The sequence below is a fragment of the Mercenaria mercenaria genome, chromosome 3 (genome assembly GCF_021730395.1).
Source record: "Mercenaria mercenaria strain notata chromosome 3, MADL_Memer_1, whole genome shotgun sequence".
Classification (NCBI taxonomy): domain Eukaryota; kingdom Metazoa; phylum Mollusca; class Bivalvia; order Venerida; family Veneridae; genus Mercenaria; species Mercenaria mercenaria.
The window spans coordinates 13,869,893-13,891,058 of NC_069363.1; the positions used below are offsets into that span (position 1 = coordinate 13,869,893).

Sequence of the window (21,166 nt, forward strand, 5' to 3'; positions counted from 1 at the left end):
GTTCAGTCAATCCACGAAATTTAATCCCAACGAACAAGTAAGAAGTCCCATTAATTTTATGTTCAAAAGTTGATATTCACGAATTATACCCCCACGAAATTGCCGTTTTGACCAAAACCACGAAATTTCATACCCACGAAATTAAATGATTTTACAGTATAAGTTTGGTAATTGTATTAATATGTGTATCAGGTAATTGGTTTAATATGTGTATTAGGCACTGAATCAGCAGTAATAATTATCATACCTGACATTATTTCTGGAATTGTGAATATTCTCATGCAAGTTTAGGATTTCTGTTATTGTTTTTTTTCTTGCAGATATGTTCCTTGGTATAAATGTTTATGTTTTTTTCATTGAGGAAAACCTGTCCATAAAACAAGTTACTGATGTAGGGAGATCGTTTAAAGTTATTATTAGATTACACATTTCTGTAACAGTTAAATCAGCCTTTTGAACACACTAAGATTAGGATGAGTTTTACTTGCCTGTGGCAACATTGTGTAGTCTGATTTTTTAAGCATTAATCTATTTCCAGATATTGCCTTTGTTTTATGGTAGATATAAATATGCTTTCTGGAACATTGCTCTGTTGTTAACTGGAGTTTCTGGCTTCTGTAAAGTTCAGTCATTGATTTTGTACTTTGATTACTTTCTTTTCAGATTTATGGTCAAGTGCATTAGACAGTAAAGTTGATTGTATGCAAATTTCGTTACAGTGTTCCTGAAATATTCAGCTGAACCTATAAATGTTCTTAGAAAATGGTGTTAATTTATATATTATATAAGTTAAACCCTATATATAGCAGAAGTTTTAAGTTCAAGGTTACTGTATAGATACAAAAAACAAGAAGTTGTGTCAGGCATTCACAGTTGTTTATTTAGTGTTTTGAACAACAGTGCTGAATTTTACTGATAACTGTCAAACAACAGTGCTGATTTTCACTGATAACTGTCGAACAACAGTGCTGCTTTTCACTGATAACTGTCGAACAACAGTGCTGATTTTCACTGATAACTGTCGAACAACAGTGCTGATTTTCACTGATAACTGTCGAACAACAGTGCTGATTTTTAGCTCTCTTTAAAAGACTTCTCATGAATCGTTTGATGGACCTTCACCAAACTTGGTTTGTAGCATCATTGTAAGGTCATCTCCTAAATTTGTTCAAATGGGGACACTTTTAGGGGCCACTAGAGCTAAAATTAGAAATACCTTTAAACAACTTCTTGTCATGAACTGCTAGATGGATCTTCATCTAACTTGGTCTTTTAGCATAATTACAAGGTCCTCTCCCAAATTTGTTCCAATGGGGGCACTTTGTCCCTTTTTGGGGCCACTAGAGCTAAAAATAGAAAAACCTTTAATAGACTTCTTCTCATGAACTGCTTGATGGATCTTCTTCAAACTTGGTCTGTAGCATTATCATAAGGCTCTCCCAATGTTATTAAAAAATTTATTCAAAAGGAGGCACTTAATTTGCCCCTGTTATGGGCTGCTAGAGCTAAAATTAGAAATACCTTTAAATGACTTCTTCTCATAAACTGCTGGATGGATCTTCATCAAACATAGTTTGTAGTATTGGCCCAGTATATGACTTTTGGATCAACCCTTGTATTAGTGAAATGATAAAAGTCTTAATAGTTGTTCATACAACTTTTAATACAGTTGTGCAGAATATAAAGTTGATTTTACCTGTTTCTATTGATTTGAAGAATTGATTTTTACATTATGCTAAATCGGTTGTAACAGAAGGGAATGTAATTTGAAATTGAAATAACAGCTTAATTAATGTAACTTCTGTGTCCATATAGTCATTTATTGTTGTGGAAATCAATGTAAATCATGTGGAATACAGTTGTATACTGTTGTAGTAATCAATATATTTAAATCATGCTGAATACAGACTTATTTTTGCAGAAATTATGTAAGTCTTGTTTCTTTCTACAGTATTTTGGGAATATATTGGAGTCACATTGTCCATCTGTTGGGCGTTCCTTATGTCCCTCTGTCAATTGTGTCTACTGCAAATCTTAACCTCTGTGAAAATTTTCTTAAAACATCAAGAGATGTGCAGAGTCACTAACCACATCAAGAAGACCTGCAGGGTGTACAACCTAGGTCACTAGGTCCAAGGTTAAGGTTTTACTTAAAGGTCAAAGGTCATAATCACAACTTTTGAATTTCCCTTGTTTAGAAAGTTACCCTTGTTTTTAATGAAGAATGCCTAATGGTAATGAAGAGAAAACAAAGTGGCTATACATACTGTAGATTGGACAAGCACAGAATCATTTTCAGACCTGCAGGTTTTGACATATGAAAAATTGTGTGTGTATGTTTATGCCATAGAGCTTCTTTCAAACATCAAACAGAACTTGAATAATTGAAATTTCTTAAACTGATAACATTTAATGCAAATTTAATTCTCTAATAATATAATTGCATGTACTTCCAACAGACTAAATGAAAATAAAATGTATATAAAGACTTGTCACATTTTTATCAATGTTGCAAAACTATTTTTCCTTTTTATTCACAAGTGGTACTAATAGACATTTCTTTGATTTGATATTTCTAGCAAATGGTGCAGGATAAAAAATGTCAGTAATTTGAGTTGTTTATTGTTATTTTAAGTTGCAGGAATTATCAGGATTCTACCTAGCTGGAACATAAAGACAACACCTGTGTTAGAAATGATTTCAGTATCTGTTAGTGTAATAAAATAGAAAGAATGTAACCAAAAAATAGAGAGAAAATATGAGTAGGATTTGATTGTTTCAGAATGTTCAAAGGATTATTAAAGTACTTGAGTTCCAAGGATTATTATACAAAAGAATCTGTAAGCTATATTCCACATTAAATTGTGTATCAAAGTGTGGTATTGCCTGCATATACATCACAAAAAGTTTCAAGTTTTACTTGATTCTAATGATAGCAAGTTGTCAGGGGAGACGGAGCTAACTTCAAAGGCAAAGCATTGGACTCAGACTAACCTAGAGGAAGAAGGAACAAATCAAACTGCCACTAAAAATACTGTAATAATCTGTCATTGGTGGTTGATGCAGATTGGTTATACATTTGGTTTGAGTGTAAATGTTTTATTTGAAATAAGACTGTGCAGAAGTACTGCACAAACTATGTTACCTGAGAGCTGGATATCCTACAGCCAATGGCAGATAATTTTTCTCTGCATTTATTTGGTATTTCATGAATTATAGAATAAATAAGACAAATGGAACACTTTCTCTGTTGCACTTTTTCTATTAGTAGCATATTTAAACAAAGTGCAAGAAATTAATATATAAACAGAAATGAGGTCATGATATTTCAAAGAGGTCAACTACAAAGTTCATGGTTAGTTTTATCATTTTAATTTTTTAGCTGTAAAAGCAATCTTCCTTGAATCAAAAAATCTGCTGTAAGGGAAAAAGAGCAACTATCAAGGTAATTGATTTTTACAGAAGACAATACATAATCAATTCACAGCTCATCAGTTGCCATTAACAGCACAAGAGTCATCTGGTATGGGGGTTGTTAGATGCATTTCACTGGTAGAGGTAGAATTACAAAATACACCAGTCTGTTGTGCAAATAAAGAGATTTTCAGTGTCACATGCCAATGTTTAGTACTTGGAAACCTGCATCACTGAACAAAGCATGAAATTGGAACTTCCTCTGTAACATAAATAAATCTGTATTTTACTGTTTCTATATTTTCTGCAGATGAAAATCTATTCAGGCAAATTTTCCATAACAACATTATTCATGCAACAATGCTTTAGACACTTGTGTTGATACTTCATGAATTCCAGAAACTGACATTTGCAAGATAATGGGCTTTATTGAACAATGCTGCTGATTTTATCACCTAACAAAAACAAAATGTTGCTATTGGAAACTAAGCAGTATATATGATGTACTACATTTTCTCTTAAACTGTATTCCATTTCTGCACTGGTCTTGTGCACCCCAACCCCACCCTTCCAAACAAAAAATTGCCTTTGTCCGTCCATATCACAAAATTTGTAATGCACATGCATATCTCGAACATTATTCAGCCCGTAAAAGTTTGCATGGCATTTTAGATTCATGGCTATTGACGGTCAAAAAAGCACATAAAGGACCTAATTTTTTTTTTGTGGGATGTATCACTACAACTATTTGACCTACAGTCATGAAACTTTATAGGAATGTTATTCAGCTTGTAAAAGTATATATCAGGAGTTTTGCCTGGAATTTCACTTAGAACAGAGTTATGGTCCTTGACTTAATCAAAGTTCACTTAATCACAAAGTGGGGCACCTTTGTCCTCATCTAGTTTGATGAGTTACCTCTTTAGTTTTGATCTATATGAAAAATTATAAAGTTGCATTCTTTATTAAGTTCTTGTTATCCGTTGGTTTAGTTCCTGGCAGCAGTCATTAATGAAGTTCTAATTGGTACTGACAGATTGGTTATATTGACAACTATTCCTTTGAAGATTATACAATAGTCTGTATCATCCCAGAAAAATAACTTCTTTAAATTCAAGATGTTTACCACCAAGACTATAGTTAGTAAAAACTCTCATTTTCTGTCTTTTCAGTGTTTGGCAAGATTTTACATTCTTTTCAGTTTACTTGTTTCATAGCAGAACAAAAAACCCACAACTTTTTTAAAGTGTATGATTAAAGAGTAGAGTACAGTCTGCAACAATAAAAATTAGCAAAGTGTAAAAGAACTAGCATAATATCAAAGTATTAGATTATCTTCCTATGCCTTTCGTAGGAAAGAAGGCAATATTCAAACAAAGTTATTTTTACGAACTTTGAAGAACCAGAATGAAATTGCATTGCCTTTGGCAATTTCTTCAGTCTGATGTGTTTTTAATGTAATTCTGTTTCTACAAACGACTTTGTTTAGTAGATATAAATTTGCATCTTGGAATATTGCACTGTTGTTAGATCCATTTTCTGGCATCAGTTTCTAAAACTGTATTATCAGTACCCATATACAAGATGGAGGTCAGTGAGGTAGACAGCAAAAGGTATTATTACATACCTTATTATAAATAGTAACAAAATTACATCGGACACAAGTATATAACCTAAGGGCCACTAACAGAAAGTTTATGATAACTGGTTAATCCACTGCTCTGGATTGCTCTGTTTCATTGCATTTAAAAGTTCATTAATGTTAGAATTTTATATGATTAAATTAATGATTTAGATGATCAAGTTTCTCATATTACTGTGTTTTTAGTATATTACAAATGAACAGTTCATGGCAGTATTGTGACTTAACTTATTATGTGCACTTGTGAGCTCCCCCTGCGAGGAATTCAAGAAATAGTTCTTGAATCTAGTTCTAGAATAGTTCATGAACATTAAATGGCCGTTCTAGAGCTTCCAAGTTCTAGAACTTTTTCTAGAACTAAACCTAGAACGAATTCTGGAACTCCTAGTTCTAGAATAACAATTTAATGTTCTTGAACTATTCAAGAACTAGTTCAAGTATTAATTCTGCAATGATCTTGAACAGTTCAAGAACTTCTAGATATGATTACAGAAGTTCGATATAACTGAGTCCCTTCCTTTGACTATTCAAGAATAAATTCAAGAACTAATTTAAGAACCCTGTCGAAAATTTCATGAACCGATCTTGGCAGGGGCTACAAACAACATTTTTTTTGAGTCTACATTACTGTTATTTAGCAGACTGACCATCCTATGAAATCTGTCAATTATAGGTCAAAGTGATGTTCAGTTAGTGGCCAGAGACTGTGGTCTGTTTTTAGTCTCAGTCACTGTGAAATGACATTTTACACCCTCAACAAATGACATGAGTAAAACAGTAAACTAGAGTGGGATTGGGGCCATAATAAGAAGTAAACAGTTGCTGCATAAAATACAAAACATTAAGTTAAACAATGTATAATTTAATTTAATCTCAAGATTGAAATTAAGAAACTTAGCTTTGCTTCAGGGTCGTGAAAACTTGTGACATTTTAAAAGGATTTTATATTTTTTAAAATGAACAATTAATGACAACACCACAATTACTTATCTGATATCCATTATACTCATGTTCCTTTTAAACCATTACTTACTGTAGTTGATAAATATTTCCTGCTTATTTGCTGCACAAACTTCTCAAAAATTGCTGAATCACATGTGCAAAACATTTCCCAGCATGCAACAAAATAATGGAAACTGATCACGTGACATTATGAATTCTAATGTTCAAGAACATTTCAAGAACTTATTCATTATTGTAAAAGGTAATAAACCTAAGTTTTTAGCTCGACTATTCGAAGAATAAGTAGAGCTATCCTACTCACCACGGCGTCGGCGTCGGCGTCACACCCTGGTTAAGTTTTTGGTACCAGTCCACATTTTGACAAAGTCTTTTGAGATAAAGCTTTGAAACTTTCAACACTTGTTTACCATCACCATGTCCAGTTATAGGCAAGAGTACAGAACTCTGTCAAGCATTTTGACTGAATTATGGCCCCTTTTGACTTAGAAATGTTGGTTAAGTTTTTCGTACCAGTTCATATTTTGACGAAGTCTTTTGAGATAAAGCTTTGAAACTTTCAACACTTGTTTACCATCACCATGTCCAGTTGTAGGCAAGAGTACATAACTCCATCAAGCATTTTGGTTGAATTATGGCCCCTTTTTGACTTAAAAATCTTGGTTAAGTTTTTCGTACCAGTCCACATTTTGACAAAGTCTTTTGAGATAAAGCTTTGAAACTTTCAACACTTGTTTACCATCACAATATCCAGTTGTAGGCAAGAGTACATAACTCCATCAAGCATTTTGACTGAATTATGGCCCCTTTTGACTTAGAAATCTTGGTTAAGTTTTTCGTACCAGTTTATATTTTGTGTAAAGTGTTTGACATATGGCTTTGAAACTTTTATATCTATTTCAGTATAATAGTCTCTATCAATAGGCAAGAGTACGTAACTCTCTCCTCTTTTTTGGCTGAATTATGGCCCTTTTTGAACTTGGAAACTGGTTCTGTTTTGTATATGTCCATGTTTTGTCAAGACTATTTGACATATGTCTTTTAAACTTTAAACACTTGTTTATCATTATGATTTCCATCTCTAGGCAAGAGTACATAACTCTGACAACTATTTTGACTGAATTATGGCCCTTTTTGGACTTTCAAATTTGTTCAGTTTTTTTTACAAGTCAGCATTTTGTCAAAACTATTTGAACTGTGGCTTTGAAACTTTTAACACTAGTTTATCAACATGATTTCCATCTGTAGGCAGGAGTACATAACTCTGTCAACTATTTTGACTGAATTATGGCCCTTTTTGGACTTGGAAATTAGTTAAATTTTTCATATAAATCCATGTTTTGCCTAACATATAACTTAACATATTTGCCATCATGGTCACACATTGCCATTTAGTGCAAGACTAATCGAAATCCACAAATAAAGGAACATTTTTTGTTTAATCCATTTTTTTGTTAGTCTGAAAATCTATGGAAATATTTTGACCCCATTCTTCAATCAATTCTTCGAATAGTCGAGCGCGCTGTCATCCGACAGCTCTTGTTTGTATAATGAATGAACAGTTCAGAAACTCACAGTTGGGTTCAAGAACTGGTACTGAACTAGAAAAAGGTTTTGAATTTTAGTACTTTTAATGAACCTGTGTTCAAGAACAATTTTGGTTCTAGACCAGCAGTAACTGTTCAAGAACTCTGGTAAAGTTCTATAAGTTCTTGAACTTTTGCAGTTTTTGAACCAATGTTCAAGAACCATCATTGTTCTAGAACCACAGTCTAAGAACTGTTTTGCTGGTTCAAGAACAGTTCTTTAAGTTCTTCAGAAGTTCTTGAATGTTCAAGAACTTAATACTAGTTCTAGAACATTTTTTACAGGGGTTGCTATGCCCTCAAGTAAGTACTAAGGTTTAGTTGTGCTAAAAACCACTGAAGTTTGATCAGTGTAGTATATAATATACCTAAATTGGATTGCGAAGATCCAAAAACTATTACCTGTCCATAAGTATCATGTTTATTGGCTACATCAGATTTGAATGTGCTACCATTTATAGATGTGCTATTTTTAGATTGATAATTGCAAAGGTAAAGTCAGGTTGCTATGAATGTAGAAAAATTTCATGACCATTATAGTATTATAAAGAATGAAATAGTGTTAGACCACAGAAGTACTTACTCTTTATTTTAACAAATTAACATTGATTGGTTTATAACATAAAACATGTTACCAGTTCAAGTTTTACAGCTCATCCAACTTTTATTAGAAACTCATTCAATGAATTGGTTGTTACTTTTGATCTATTTATTGCAGGAGAATTAAAATTAAAAATGCAGTAGATAACGTTAAAACATGGTCCATGTTGTATTTGATTACTGTAAAAATATATGCTTGGAAGCTGTTAATGCTGTAGGCAGAGAATGATTTAATATCACTTTTTTAGGTTTTATTATGTTAGAACTCCGGAAAGGACTGTCAAAGATCTGTGCCTAGCACAGAACTTTCAAGCATGCTACATTATAAAATGGCAATGAAATGTTTCTTTGAATGGGCGTAAACAGTAGTACAGCATAAACTGGTAACAACTCATTTAGCAGTTTGTTTCAGTTCCAGGATTTTAGTCCACAATCAAGACAACACCTGTATTAGAATAGATCCCAGTATCTGTTAGTGTAATAAAATAGATAACATGTAAACAAAAATACATTTAGAGAGAAAGTAGCAATTATGAGATCTGATCATGAGGTAAACAGTTAATAAATACATCCATTCATTATTTAACAAATAATCAAGGCCTTCCAGTGGTTTATCTTCTAATTTACCATGATTCAGAGTTCAGATGCTAGGAATTGAACCACAAGGGAGTTGAGTTAGCGGAGTGGTTAACAATACTGAAGCATCTGAATGATGAACTGTGATAAATTAGACAATAAATTACAAGAAGGCCCTGATTGTTTTCATTCTGACATGCTCATTGACATATTTAATTAAACTTTATGCTGGACATCATTTACCCGAGGAGTAATGTATTGGACGTCATGCGGCAATTTGATGTCATAATTGACGTCATAATGCTCTCTTACCGGTCTGCGCATCAACCGTTGTTTAACGCAGAATATACAGAGCTTGATTTCCTTCTTTGTTTAACTGGAAATCAAATCAAGTCATGTTAAAGTGTTTAAGTACATTTAGAAGTAAAACAGACACTTAATATTTTCTCAGTGATACTTCAAGAAATGGTGTGGGTATATTGTTATGATTAGTGAACATTATATATACAAGGCTGTTGTCTGATGCACAGTGGTTCAAAACTGGTCAACCAAACCTCTAAGCCAGATATAACAGCTAGGTTTTAGACTTTTATGGAAAAGACCCTCACTCAGACGATAGTGTTAACTGTTTCTTGCAAAGAGTCCTTAGTATACAGAATTTACATTCATGAGTCTGGTTAAAAATTGTGAAGGATTTCCCAAAAATTGACTTAACTGGATATAATGTTGTATAATAATTCTATATGATGTTTAAATTATTGTTACTATTTTACCATATTTATATAACACTCTTAAATTTTCATACAAAAGAATATACATTCAAAAGTCCTTACAATAGAATGGACATACATGTACAATAGATAGTTATAAAAATAAAGCAATGATACGGATCAATTCTGCAAATTAAGATCTGTGTTTAACCCTTAGCCTGCTGCAGGCGAATTTAACAGCCTTTGCAAACAGCTTGGAACCAGATCAGACGCCGATTAAATCGGCGTCTGATCAGGTTCCAAGCTGTTTGCTACTCTGACAATATTTCTTCCAATTTTGGAGCAAATTGAATGAACTTAACAATTTTAGCAGACGACATTTCCAGCAGACGACAATTTACCTAGCATGCTAAAGGTTAAAACAATTAAATAATATTTAAAATGATTAAATGCTAAACACAAATGCAAGAACTGAAGAAAAACATTATGCATGTTGCATGGATACTTAATGCAGTAATTCCAGAAATAGACTTTGGTAGCATTCAACTTGAATCAAACACCTATACACCAAAACAACAGACTACTGTTGATATTACAATAATGTATAAATATACTTTTACTGATTTTAATTATTTTTTAATTTTTTTTTTATTCTTGCTGTATTTGTTCAGACACTTATAATATAGCCATCAATTTTGTCCTCCACTTAAACTTTATTGTAAAGTGGCCCTTTTTAGCTCGACTATACGAAGTATAAGGAGAGCTGTCCTACTCGCCCTGGCGTCGGCGTCTTTCCGTGTCCCCACCTTGGTTAAAGTTTTGGTGCACTTTCTCTTTTTTCAACTTATCTCTGTAATTACTTGATGGATTTGATTCAAACTTGAAATACTTATTCCTCATCATCATCCACATTATCTGACATAAGGGCCATAACTCTGGCACCAATATTTCATGAATTATCCCCCCTTTTCACTTAGATTTTCAGGTTAAAGTTTTGATGCACTTTCACTCTATCTCTGTTATTACTGAATGGATTTGATTCAAACTTAAAATAGTTGTTCAACATCATCACCCACATCATGTGACACAAGGTACATAACTCTGGCACCATTTTTTCATGAATTATTTCCCCTTTTTACTTAGAATTTCAGGTTAAAGTTTTGGTGCACTTTCACATTATCTTTATTATTACTGAATGGATCTGATTCAAACTTAAAACAATTGTTCAACATCATTACCCTTATCATATGACACAAGGTGCATAACTCTGGGACCAATTTTTCATGAATTATTTCCCCTTTTTACTTAGAATTTCAGGTTAAAGTTTTGGTGCACTTTTGCTCTACCTCTGTTATTAGTGAATGGATTTGATTCAAACTTAAAATAGTTGTTCAGCATCATCACCCACATCATATGACACAAGATGCATAATTCTGGCACAATTTTTCATGAATTATTCCCCTTTTTACCCAGAATTTCAGGTTAAATTTTTATGCACTTTCACTCTATCTTTATTATTACTGAATGGATCTGATTCAAACTTTAACAATTGTTCAACATCATTACCCTTATCATATGACACAAGGTACATAACTCTGGGACCAATTTTTCATGAATTATTCCCCCTTTTTACTTAGAATTTTAGGTTAAAGTTTTAATGCACTTCCATTCAGTCTCTGTTATTACTGAATGGATTTGATTCAAACTTAAAATAGTTGTTCAACATCATCATCCACACCATATGACACAAGGTGCATAACTCTGGCACCAGTATTTAATGAATTATGCCCCTTTTTGCTTAGGATATACTTATATAGTGTTTTGATGCATTTTATCTTTACCTCTCTTATTACTTTAAGTTGATATTTTTGACATAGACTCGGGCTTTTGTGCAATATCTTCGTCCACAATTGGAGTCATTAAACACTCCAGTGACAGCCCTAGTTTCCTCAGATGTGCACAGTTTCACTATCCAGCATCGAAATAGTCGAGCGCTCTGTCTCCTGTGACAGCTCTTGTTAAATAGTACACTCGGAACCCTTAATAACGCTATTCGATATACTGCAGTATTCGTTATAACGCGGTACGGTCTTGGCTCCCAAATTTTAAAAAGAACAAAAAAAAAACCTATTCCGCAGATGTTATTTAATTTGATCATAACCAGCATTCAGCTGCAGGTAAGTGTTTACTTAAACACCTTTGCCATGACAACTATGACAAAAAATCAATAACCGTCTGCTAGCTTACTTGTTTGTGTAACGCCTTGGTTAAATTTTGAATACATGTAGACATGTGACAATTAGGCAATCAACACCATGTCAAAATTAGATTGTTTGCATTGATAACAAGGGTGTAACATTGGTCAACTTTCAAGCCGTTTAAGTTTGCATCAATTAAGCAGACAACATGAAAATCTGAGTGAATAAAAAAATCAAACAACGTGTCCAGTTTTGTAATAAAATGCAGCCGTTTTTAGTTATCATCCCATTCTCATTTTTTTATTATTGTAGATCTAGTTTATATTACTATTTTTTTATCTTATTTTATCCATTTTGTAAAACTGTTCGCGTTTTTTCTCCTTCGTAACTCTACATTTTTATTTATTTTCCACGTGTTTAAAAACCCCGCGCTATTGTAATTTACACAACCGCACGCTTCTCACACAGCATTATATGTTTACTTCCGGGATTCAGAATTTCAACTTTCTTTTAGAATCACTATGAAATGGGAAGATGACACAGTGTTAAAAAATTTTAAATGTATTTTCCAGTAGCATAGTAGGTAAATCAATGTCCCGTTTATACGCTTAGAATTTGTTATTTAAAAGGAAGCAGCGTTCAAAATACGTCTAATGCATTACGGTTGGGTGGGGTATTGCGCAGTCGGCATATACGGCCAACCCGCGTTATAAATTTAACCCCGCTAGATCCACGGGTCTCGAACCTTGGACCCCAACGACAGCATTATAAAGCGGTCCCAGTTTATCTATATTTTGGTATGATTTCCTATTTCAGCGAATTGCATGGTAGGGAATGATAAAAGCAGAACTACTTTCAATAATGATGATTCTGATTGCCTAGTTAGTTAAAACTATTGACTTCCTTTGAAATGATACCATATTGGAAGGTCTGTGCATGAAAATATCCAAGGAACTATCAATTAAATTCTAGCAAATTTTATTGCTGATGGTAATCAATGATTTTCAGGAAGGATTTACAAAACGTTATTATGAAAAGATGAACCAATTCCTTTGAGAATAAAGTCCTCTTTTGTCCACCAAACTAATAATTGGTAAGAATTACTTGTCTGAGTTTTTTTCTGTAAGACTATATCTCCCCATATGAATGCCACAACATCACTATCCCCATTTACAAACAAAAAAAATACGCAGGCCCCCTCCATCCCCAACAAAAAATTCTATTTCTGTAGTTATTTCATTAGTGAATTTCAGCATTACATCTGTACAAATGTTAAAATTTATTTGTTAGAAAGGGCAAAATTTAAGAAAATAATTGTGAATTGGGACCCCTTCTGCAATAATTCAGTTCCCCAAGGCTTTTATTTGAGATTTATATTGAAGTTGAAATATGTGGGTTCTTCACTGCAGGATCAGAGGAATTTCTTATATGAAAATTGTGTAACAAGCATGATCTCGAGATAACCGAAATTCAACTTAAAATGATATTTTGTGCATGTCTATTTGGGATGGGACTTGAAAATGTCTTTCGAGATAACGTAACCAGAATTTTGAGATATCAAGTTTCAGATGCTTGGAATTAAAATAATGGACAACACAATGCTTTTCCAGAAAATTTGTTTATCGTTTACACCATCTCCTGAATGGTTCTGCCAGTGTAAACAGCAGCTGGTGAATGAACTAGTCCCTATCGTCCATATTTAGGTTAATTCTGTTGTCTTGGAGTAAACAGGCCAAAAAGCTTACCATTTATAGTAGTCATTTCATCACCATTAAGCTTGATCCATGTCTGTATGGTCTTTGCTAAAGCTTTTTTATGAGCTTGATGTTAATTGTTAATCAATGATTTACTTGACCTACAAGATAGAAAACAGAGGAAGCTATAACCAATTACATACTCAATACAAGGCCTTTGTCAAGTGTTTTTCATTTATTGACATTATATGTTATGTCATGTGTTCTGTATTACATCCGCCTTGTTTTACTGAAAATAGTGTTTTATATCCTTAATTAGCATTACAAGCGAAATATTATTAGCAGTCAATGTTGTATGGAGTTTTGGTTGTATCATTATCAAGTTATTGTTTTATTATCAGTTTATTATCAGGAGTTGTGTTAGTGTAATTTTTGGAAAGCACCTAGATCAAACTTACTGTTAGTTCAATTATCATGTTAGTGCTTAAATTTTGGAGGCTGTTATTGATGACATAAGTTATTTTATCACATACTGTATACTTTTGGACTTTAGGTGTTGGAAGCTTTGTTTATTTGATTTTATCTGGAAATGGGATTTGATATGCAGAAACTATTGTGCAGCATAAAATTGGAAATTGCGCAGAGATTTTTGAACATGAACAGAGAGATACCCAAATGTGTACAGAAATTAACTTCCAGAAATATTCTACAGTAGCTGATAGGAGGAACTGAGTGCATCTCATCAGGTAATTTGTCAGCTATAAATGTCAGAAATCTAATTATGTAAACATCTAATACTAAACATTGTACCACTTTGTAAATTATAGGAAAAATTATAGGAACAAGATAATGTACATCAGTTTGAAAAATTAACTTGTCTACTGTTTGACCCACTTAATCTGTAACAGAGTTTTTCATTAATTGGGGCTGTACATTGTTCTAAAGGTCGCTAATTTTTATTGTAAGGGTGGCATTAAGGTCTTCTTTTAATTTTAAAGTGGTCTTTAATATTGTCACTTTGATGGCCAGTAATGTATTTTCCGACAGTTTTGAAAACATACATTTTTTAAATTGACAAAAAAATGCATGCAAGTATTTCTTTTGTACTAAATAAGATGTTGTGAATTTTTTTTAGTCCATTTCTCCATTCCTACCATCAAATTAAAATTGAAATAAAACATTGCTGAAATTTACAATGGAAAATATCCCATCACAATTTTTTTTTTGAGAATATGAATTCGAAATTTCAATAAGGTATGAGAAAAATACAATTTTGTTTTCCTGTTCCTCCCCTGCAGTTCTTTCAAATGATGTAAAAAAAAATGAATGATATCGTCTTATATTTAAAGAGAAATCAAGAAAAGCCCTAAATGTTATGGAAAAGGTAAAGCAAACAATAAATCTAAAATATCATGGTCGCCAAGAAATTAAATCTTCCAAATCTATGTTAAGTCAGGTTTTGAGTAGATAATGCACATATTAAAAACAGTTTTTGAATTTTGCATGACATTTTTGACAAATATTGTTTCAAATAATCATGTTTACAACAATTTAAGAATTACATTATAATGAAAAATATTATATAATTTCATCTGAAAGAATGAACCATATAGACTGAAATTTTAGATGAAGGTTTTAATACTATTTTGTTTAATAAAGTCACAATGAAAACAGGAGGTGTGTACTCCCAGACAGTCCTGTACATTGTAGTCTTATCTAGATGTAAGATCTGATTCTAGAGGTAGGAATTCATACCTGTAGACACTTACTGTTGCTGATTTTGCAAATATGTTATAAAAGTACAAATTTACAGATAAAAGATAAGTCTATAGAAGTTACAACTACTTTTTTCTTTGTAACATTATTGGCAAACTGCTTCTTAATGGTGCGTTCTTCATGTTTCCCCAAAAATTCAGTAAGAACCCGGTTCTTATTTCATAATTTTTAACTGACAGGTTTATTGGGAAGGTCATGATAAGACCACAATCAAGTGATAAAGGCAATTTATTTATCAGACTCATTTATTTGTGGTGTACTTTACAGGAATGCAGTGACATACGACATATTATGAAGTGTGACAATATTTAATTAACTTTACAAACACAGAACAAAGCCTTATAACTCTTTTACATAACACTGATAAGTGATAATCAAATCAATAATCGTATTGGCTGATACAGGTTTGGGCCCTTATCTGACAAGAGGATGTTGGCATTATTTGTGTTACACACACTTATGTTAAAAATGTCATTATTTTAATATTTTCTGTAAGTTTGACATTATTTTTGTCAATATAAAGTTTATAGCAATTTAAATTCTCTTTCCGATGATACAAAATTTATTGTAGTTTCTCTTTGAGTTTCGAAGATATAAAGTGTTAAAGTACGGAATATATATTTTTAGGCATAAAATTCTGTTTTGGATTACTTTCACATTGAAATTCATATACAATTTCATTTTGATGCTTGAAGTTTGATTTATAGTTAATAGACTTATCTTCCGAATCGGAATCGGTAAGTATTTATATAAAAAAAACAACCATATCAAACTGAATAACACTACAAAAAAACGGATCATAAATTTCTGAAAGTGCAAAAAGATCGCCGAGATCGAGACTCGTAACCGACTACAGTATTCTTGTGCTAAAAATTAAAAATTTTAAGATAATATTACGTAATATTTTGATGATCAAACGTCGGTAACATCACGGGTGACTTCCGCAGCAATTAACTCTTGGGGTGTCATAAAATATTTGAAAGCCGCGGTCCTTCTGTTTTGATTAACACTTCCCGTTATGTAAGGCCATAAATTCCAAGCCATCGTATACACAGATTGTTGTTTAGGGGAAATCCGCATGTATCACGCGTGACCTTCATGACCTAACACATTTAAAAATACTTAGATGTTAAATGGTTGTTATTTTTAGAACGAGGAAAGCCCGCGAACCGGCCAGTTGCAAGCAGTTTTCTCAGTAATTTTCCATGACGTAGCGTCGTGCACATGTAGGAAAAAACCCCGGTGTCTTTCTTTGCAAAGTACTCGATAAATTTAAATAGTAACCACATGATCTTGTACGTAAATAATGATGACGAAATCCCATATTTTGAGTTAGTAAACATCCGGAATTTGTTTCTTTAGGAAAAGAACGAAAATAAAGCGATTGATTATGAGACACGGGATAAAACGATTCTGTTCAAATGGCCGTTAATCGGTATAATACGTTTCTATCGGGGAACCGATAGACTCGGGTCAATACGTTTCTGTTCGGTAATCGATAGATACGGTGATAAACGTATCCATGTGGGAAAGGGTTAAGCATTTCACTAAAGGAGCTAGCTAGGGAACAAATGACTCTTTTAATTCTTTGCTCAACATAATCCTTTGAAACAAACTGAAAACAGTCCGTCATTTTGCTAGACATTCACATCTGTTTTGGCTCCAAATTACAGACAAAATAAATGATGGAATTCACACTCAGCTTACCTCTGAAGACACAAATTTGTTTGACAACAGCAATTTCATGGTTAATTAGGAAGGTCAGATTTCTTAACCCCCACATATTTGCCAATAAGTAGGTAAGACGTTCTGATAACCGGGCTTTGCCCGGTTATCAGAACCTCTTACCTATACTAAGAATTACTTAATCAACAAAATCAAGAATTACTTAATTGCAGTTTTGATATTGTTTGTAAAATTACTACCTTTACTTTAGCTAGTTGGTAATGAACCAAATCTATGGTAGCTACAAATTCTACTGTTAAACCAGTGGAAGTATCCAAGTCTTAATTGTATTAAAAAAGTTGATATGATTTTCTTAATAATATATGAACTAACTAATAGAAAAGATATTGGTATTTGAAGGTATAAATACAGCAGGATATTCATTAGATACACTAATTAGACAGTGAGTAATTGATCCTGCAGTTATCCTGGAGGTGTTGAACCATTCAAGATCTTCTAATGATTAACTGCTTTGATAATTTGGTAAGAAAAGCTTGTGGGAATACTTATTAGTTATTACCTTCTTCAATATATTTACTGGGAGAAATATTTCATCTTTTAAACTTTAATGTGAAGTGATTCTGTTCTTCCTCCTTTAATATCAAAGCTTTTGCTGAGCTAGATGAACTACATCTTTTGACAGAGCTTCTGCTGAGCAAGAAGAATTGCATCCTTTGGTAGAGCTTCTGCTGAGCTAGATGAATTACATCCTTTGTCAGAGCTTCTGCTGAGCTACATGAATTACATCCTTTGTCACAGCTTCTGCTGAGCTAGATGAACTACACCTTTTGTCAGAGCTTTTGCTGAGCTAGATGAACTACATCTTTTGTCAGAGCTTCTGCTGAGCAAGATGAATTACATCCTTTGTCACAACTTCTGCTGAGCTAGATGAATTGTAACATCCTTTGTCACAGCTTCTGCTGAGCTAGATGAATAATACACCCTTTGTCGGAGCTTCTGCTGAGCTAGATGAATTACATCCTTTGTCAGATCTTCTAATATGAACTAAGGCAAAGCCTCAAAGAGAGCTCAAAGAAATCGGATTTATCTGAAAATATTATGCATCATTTATTTGTCACAAAGAAACTATTCACTAGTCACAAGAATTCAGGAGAACCTATTCACTTGAATAAGTGTACATTTAGTGTCACCATGCCTATAACAGTGAATATCATACGTTGCAAAATTTATGGGAACCGGTGTCACGGTGACGTCATTACCGCGTTCCCGTTTCTTTCTGCTTATTAATGACATTTTTTCCATTTTCTGGCCGATGCTTGATCTTTTAAATGCAAATATTTTTTTTTCAAACAACTGGAAATCATTCTTTCATTATTGTTGAGTGATGAATAATTTTTAGCAATTGAATGAAGTTCTGTATTCACTCCGGAAAGAAGTACTTCCTGTGAGCACCAGTCCGCTAGGGTGCGCTTTTTTAAAACTTCCGACGAAACTTTTCAAATCCATCACCAAGTGTGAAAGTATACTTGCGTTACCGTAAAGCTCAATTCTCGAGCTCGCTATTACATCCTTTTTCAGAACTTCTGCTGAGCTAGACGAATTACATCCTTTTTATACGCCCGAAGGGATGTATTATGTTACGGTCCTGGTGTCCGTCCATCCGTTAGCAATTTTGTGTCCGCTGTGTAACTCTTGAACCCCTTGAAGGATTTCAAAGAAACTTGACACAAATGTTCACCACACTGAGATGACATGCAGAGCGCATGTTTTGGATGTCTCATTTCAAGGTCAAGGTCACACTTAGGGGTCAAAGGTCATATGAGTGTGTTTCGTGTCCGCTCTGTATTTCCTGAACTGCTTGAAGGATTTCAAAGAAACTTGGCACAAATGTTCACCACACTAAGATGACAATGAGAGCGCTTGTTTCAGATGACTAGCTTCAAGATCAAGGTCACACTTAGGAGTGAAAGGTCATATATGACTTTGCTGTGTCCGCTCTGTAACTCTTGAACTGCTTGAAGGATTTCAAAGAAACTTGGCACAAATGTTCACCACACTGAGGCGACGTGCAGAGCGCATGTTTTGGGTGACTCACTTCAAGGTCAAGGTCACACTTAGGGGTCAAAGGTCATATATGACTTTGCTTTGTGTACATTGCAGTGCTCTTGTTTTTATTTGGCAGATCCCTTTTTGTTCTCTTACAATAATTTTTTTTTGAATTACTTACCTTTTTTGTTACTATAAATAGCTTATTTTGAAACTTTTTTATTATTGGCCGTATTGAAAAACCGAGACCACTTTTCTGTGGTACAAAATGGATGGTACATCCAATTTTTAGATGTATTTTGACATAACTTTACCTGGTAAGAATTTTTTGGTGGACTTAGAATTTTTTTTTTTTTTTTTTTTTTTTTAATTTCTTCTTTTTGTTGTTCCTGTCCTTTGGGCTTCAACAGTCAAGTTCTTTAAATTTTACTCCCATCCTCTGATGTAACCCTTCGGGCGTATATTGCCCCGCTTGGCGGCGCTCTTGTTCAGAACTTCTGCTGAGCTAGACGAATTACATCCTTTTTCAGAGCTTCTGCTGAGCTACTGGTGAATTACATCCTTCATCAGAGCTTCTTCTGGGCTAGATGAAATACAGCCCACTTAACTCAATAGGGAGAGTGCAGATCTATGGATTGTGGGGTCTTGAGTTCGATCCCCAGGCGGGGCGTATGTTCTCTGTGACAATTTGATAAAAGACATTGTGTTGGGAGTTACTTGCGGAGAACAGGTTTGTACTGGTTCAGGACCCAGGAACACTTGTTAGGTTAACTGCTGGCTGTTGCATAACTGGAATACTGTTGAAAAAAAATTTTTATCAGAGCTGCTTCTGAAATATAACCATTGAACATTAATTTTGATCAAAACTTTGAGTGACCTTGGCCTTGAACATGGTTCTACAGAAATGAAGTGCTTTCTGTTTTGCTTTTAATAACACCACATTTGAAAAGTACTATGTTGCTCTGTCTTTTAAGAACACCAGGTTCAAAAAGTTGTTTTATGAATGACTTGAACAAGAATCGTTCCTGACCATAAGGACCAAATTAAGCAGAGGTTGTCTAATGTCAACATCTTCTAAAATTTGCTGCCAATTTCGTTCTTTTCATTAAACTGTCTGGATGGGCCCTTTTAATTTGCTGGCCAAGGTTAAATTGTATAAAAAAATTCTTATGTAGTTAATACTATTATAGAACACTTCTAAATTGAATTCAGTATTAAAATTGCATATTCTAAGACATGTCTGATTGAGTTTTTATGTTTGAAAAGGATGTGCACAGAAGAATTTTGCTATTGCACTTGAATCTTTAAGAAGCTGCGATTGGTTGATTTATAATCACTCTGTGCACACAGGAGATGAATTTTGTGTCTTTTTTTGAATTTTAAAGCGGTTTTAGAGATCTTGTGTTGTTAATTGCATGAAAATTGAATATCTTCACTAGAATCTGTCATGATTGCAAGGCTCAGACAAGAGAATAAAATCTTTAAGCAAAAAAATTTTTCTGAGTCCATTAGTTGCAGGCAGTAAGGAAGCTGAGATAATATCTCCATATTTATAATGCTGTCAGTTTTTTGTGAGTCATACTATGTTGTTGTTTTTTTTTCAAATTTTGGACTGCGCAGTTTCATAAATTTCACTGATCTTCTTTAATGAATACTTAATTCTGGAAACGGATTCAGTGCTTCATAATTGGCAATTATATGTCCCCTGCTACATTCTTAAGCTTTAACCCTTTCCCACATGGATACGTTTATCACCGTATCTATCGATTACCGAACAGGAACGTATTGACCCGAGTCTATCGGTTCCCCGATAGAAACGTATTATACCGATTAACGGCCATTTGAACAGAATCGTTTTATCCCGTGTCTCATAATCAATCGCTTTATTTTCGTTCTTTTCCTAAAGAAACAAATTCCGGATGTTTACTAACTCAAAATATGGGATTTCGTCATCATTATTTACGTACAAGATCATGTGGTTACTATTTAAATTTATCGAGTACTTTGCAAAGAAAGACACCGGGGTTTTTTCCTACATGTGCACGACGCTACGTCATGGAAAATTACTGAGAAAACTGCTTGCAACTGGCCGGTTCGCGGGCTTTCCTCGTTCTAAAAATAACAACCATTTAACATCAAAGTATTTTTAAATGTGTTAGGTCATGAAGGTCACGCGTGATACATGTGGATTTCCCCTAAACAACAATTTGTGTATACGATGGCTTGGAATTTATGGCCTTACATAACGGGAAGTGTTAATCAAAACAGAAGGACCGCG

General features: G+C 33.5%; 1 protein-coding gene across 13 annotated transcripts in view; it reads left to right on the forward strand.

Moving 5' to 3' along the window:
• The window catches only part of LOC123525401 (cAMP-specific 3',5'-cyclic phosphodiesterase 4C-like), an 831,602-nt gene that overhangs the window by 541,725 nt on the left and 268,711 nt on the right, over positions 1-21,166 (forward strand). Inside the window, exon 1 of one of the 13 annotated variants that reach the window (XM_045304433.2) lies at positions 13,733-14,126. The exons of the other annotated variants lie outside the window; for them this stretch is intronic. The gene's annotated coding sequence lies outside the window, so the exon portion shown is untranslated. Of the gene's footprint in view, positions 1-13,732; positions 14,127-21,166 lie in introns of those variants that run through there. 13 annotated transcript variants of the gene reach the window in all.